Source organism: Phalangium opilio, unplaced genomic scaffold (assembly GCF_054372755.1).
Source record: "Phalangium opilio isolate 3A_F unplaced genomic scaffold, DU_Popi_V2 ptg000013l_1, whole genome shotgun sequence".
In the NCBI taxonomy this organism is placed as follows: Eukaryota; Metazoa; Arthropoda; class Arachnida; order Opiliones; family Phalangiidae; genus Phalangium; species Phalangium opilio.
Genome location: NW_028324148.1, coordinates 2,702,755 through 2,706,804, shown reverse-complemented (window position 1 = coordinate 2,706,804; position 4,050 = coordinate 2,702,755).

Genomic DNA, 4,050 nt, shown 5'->3' with positions numbered 1-4,050 from the left:
CCGTATTGCGTTAAACCCAGAACCCGGTTTATTCGACTCAGAACCCTGTTTAGTTCGACCCAGATCCTGGTTTAGTTCGACCCAGAACCCTGTTTAGTTATAATCCGAACGCTGTGTAGTTTGACACTGAATCATGTCGCGTTTGGCCCAGAACCCTGTCGAGTTAGCCTAAGAACCCTGTTTCGTACGGCTAAGAACCGTATTGAGTTAGACCCAGAACTCCATGTAGTTTGACTCTGAACCGTGTTGAGATCGCCTAAGAACCGCGTTGCAATCAACCCAGAACCAGTGTTGCTCGACTCTGAACCCGGTTTAGTTCAAATCAGAAACTGATTTATTTTGACTCAAAGCCCTCGTTTGGTTCAACTCCATAGGAATTATATCATATCATATGACCACCTTATAGAGGCTCTATTTCAACAGTGTTATGTTGCAATCATAACAACGATTTTCAATTTTTCTCTCTTGGTGACTTTCTTGGTGACTTTTTTAAACTCTTCACCGTGAAATATAAGTTTACGCTATATATAAATGTAGTAAAGCTGAATTAAAGAGTAAACACCAAATTTGAAATATTAATATAAAAATAATTTCTTGGAATATTGAAATGAAACAGAACTTTGTAGCTACAAAACTACAAAAGGAATCGTAATGCCAAAACATATTTAACATATTTTCGTTTAATATTCAGCAATAAAAAAATGTTATGATTTTGTAAGAGATCATTTCATCCTACTCGCTTTATATTAACCTTGTGTTTCTATTCATATGCAATCTTCCCTACTCGTTCCGTAGAAAAGAAGATTATCTTAAATAATTTAATAAATATAACTGATATAAATTTTTTTTATCGTCAGTATTTTTCCTTAAGCCGTTTTAAGAAATGTTATTCTTAAAATGAATTTATGCATAGCTATTTTTGATGTTTGACTTCTAGCGTACACCGTTTTCACAATTTTTGAAAATTTAGGGTATATAAGGCGAATCATTCACAAATGGTAAGAATAAGCGCAATTGCGTGAGCATTTGGTGGATGCCCTGTCATTGGGAAGCTAAACGTTTCTCGTAACCGAAGCCGATCGCGCGTGCATCTTAACCCCAACGATGAAAAAGGAGTAGAAGCCAATGTTGCAGATTGGCGTGTATGTGGTATATACCATATGATAGACAAGTGTGGAGATAGCGTAATGAAATCGAATTTTCCTAATTTCTGTTAACTGCGAACGCGGTCCGGGAATTGTGAACACGGTTGCTCCGATTTGCCAACTGCGAACGTGGTGACAAACAGACACACACAGAAACGTCCAGTGTTATACCTCTTCGTGACGTCATCGTCACTTGGAGAGGTAAAAACCGGTGTTAAGGGAAAATTCAAGTGATTTTTATGAATTCCTCTAATTCCAAGACATTCCAGCATATTGAACTATCCGATTATTATTTCCCAATGATTGAAAAATCAAAATAAGTTTGAATCCCCGAAGGATTATAATTTTTTTTTTGATTTTTAAAAGCTTGGGATTTTTAAGAATTTTTCACTATGCAGGGAGAATTAGTAGATGATTTCTCTCTTCACCCTTCACGCTCTACGCTCATATCAAAAACCTTTAACTTAAAAATACACCATATGAGGTAAAAAAGTGTTTAGTAAAGCCCAAAGGTGTTTATCCGCACCATTTAAACAGTTTTATATTAAACAACAATGCGATTCGGAATTGGTTCGATTATAAACGGTTGTGTTTACATGTGGTTTCAAATCGTTTCCAATGCGTTGGCAAAGGTTTGTGCAAGCTCGTGCAAACGCGGCTTGTATTTCCGTTTAAAAACATTTGAATAAGGGTCAATTAACACCCTGCCGTTTTCCTAAGCACCCATTGATAGAACACCTTCCAACTGAAACAAAAACACCCTTCAGATTAAAGCACACCTGGAAGAGTTAATACTAGTTGAGAAACCAAAATAAACCTCTCCGAGCCGAGACGATTTTACTTTTTAAACACAGTTCCACCAGCCAATTAAAAACCGGAAATACATAGTTCAAATTGGCGAGGTATTGCCAATGGCATTTGTAAAGGTTAAAGCGCTTAATAATTCCCTGTGTATCCTCAATAAACCTAATGAGGACCTAATATCTATCACTTAAATGTGTGTTTAACTTTCGTCTCACTCTGAACCGTTAAGACCTATAAGAAGACACGAAACAAGGTCAATTCTGGTTTAAATCTAGGTTATCTTATTTCAATGACCCAATCGTTTCAAGACTTGTAGAGAGATGAAGTATTAACATCCATATTATAGTATAAAGGTAAAAGTTACGTTTACACTATATATAAATGTAGTAAAGCTGAATTAAAAAATAAACACCAAATTTGAAATATTAATATCAAAAGATGTTCTTCGAATATTGAGATGAAACAGAGCTTTATAGCTACACAACTACTAAAAGAATCGTAATGCCGAAAAATATTTAATATATTCCCATTTAATATTCTGCAAAAAGAAAATAATATCGTTTAGCAAGTGATCTTTTCATCAACTCGCTTTATATTATTATATTATAGTTAAGTTGGTTTCAGAAATTTAATTCCTAAAATAATTTTAAACATAGCTATCTTTAACGTTATACTTCTAGGGAACACCTATATCAGAACTTTTTAAAATTTAGAGTATATAAGACGATTGATTCACACAAAGGGATAAGAAAATGCGCAATTGCGTGAACCTTTGGTGGAAGCCCTGCCATTGGGAGGCCAGACGTTTCTCGTAATACTAGCCGCTCGCCGCGTACATTTTAAGACTAACGACGATGATGGAGTAGAAGCCAATGTTACAGATTGGTGTCTATGTGGTATAGACGAAAGACCAGTAGATGGTGGTGTTAGAAGCCATTAAGAACAGATTGGTGTGTATGTGGTGTACACGAAAGACTAGTGCATGGTGTTGTTGTTAGAAGCCATTAATTGGCGGTTAGACAGCAGATGAAGGTGTAACGGCTAGTTAATGATTAGGGTCAAATAAGATGGATAGAGCAATGAAGTAAAATTTTCCGAACTTTTGTGTACCGCGAACGCGGTCTGGAAATTGCGAACACGTTTGCTCCGATTTGCCAATTGCGAACGCGGTGACAGACACACACACAGACACGTCCAGTGTAAAACCTCTCCGTGACGTCATAGTCACTCGGAGAGGTAAAAACCTAAAGGTGTTTCTACGTACCAGTGAATCGCCATTTCCTTTAAAAAATACCTAAAAGAGTCAACTACCACCTTTTTACGGAGAAAACACCATCTCAGTTACAAAACACTCTAAATAGAGTATATAAACACCTCAAGGTATTTCCAAACACCCACGAAACACCTTTTTTTCTAACAGTTCTTTCACGAACCTTTAAGGATCTTTTAAGAACCCGTATTTTTTTCATGAACCCTCAAGTATCTATCGAGTACCGAAATGTTCTTTCACGAACCCTCAAGGATCTATCGAGAACTTGAATGTTCTTTCACGAACCGTGAAAGCTCTCGCAAGAACCCGAATGTTTTTTCAAGAACCTTCAAGGATCTTTCAAGAACCCGAATGTTCTTTCATGAACCTTCAAGGATCTATTAAAACCCCACACGTTATTACAAGAACCCTTTTAATTAGATACGATCTGCTAAGAACCTTCCTGTTCTACTGTGAACCTTCATCCACCTCTGGGAACCTTTAGCGTTCCAACAAGAACGTAAGAGTTCTACTGAAAACCCTCGAAGAACCCCTTTTTTACAGTGTTGTTCACCAAAACTTGGAATTTTTATATTGGCTTGATGTGACTATTGACGAGAGCTAATAGAGAAAAAGCTAGCTCCACTAGAACGCGCTTGTATTGTTGGGTACTGTGCCCTAGCTTTGTCTCTTATACGATGGTTTGAGCAGGGGATCTACTTTTTTCTGGAGAGTGCAGTCTACGTTTTGGTCGTGAATTTGACGTTATTTAGGGCGTTTCGCGTAACTTCGCACTTTAGTTTGGAAAATGTGCAGCATTGTAAAGTCTAATAATCCTCATATTGGTGAAGC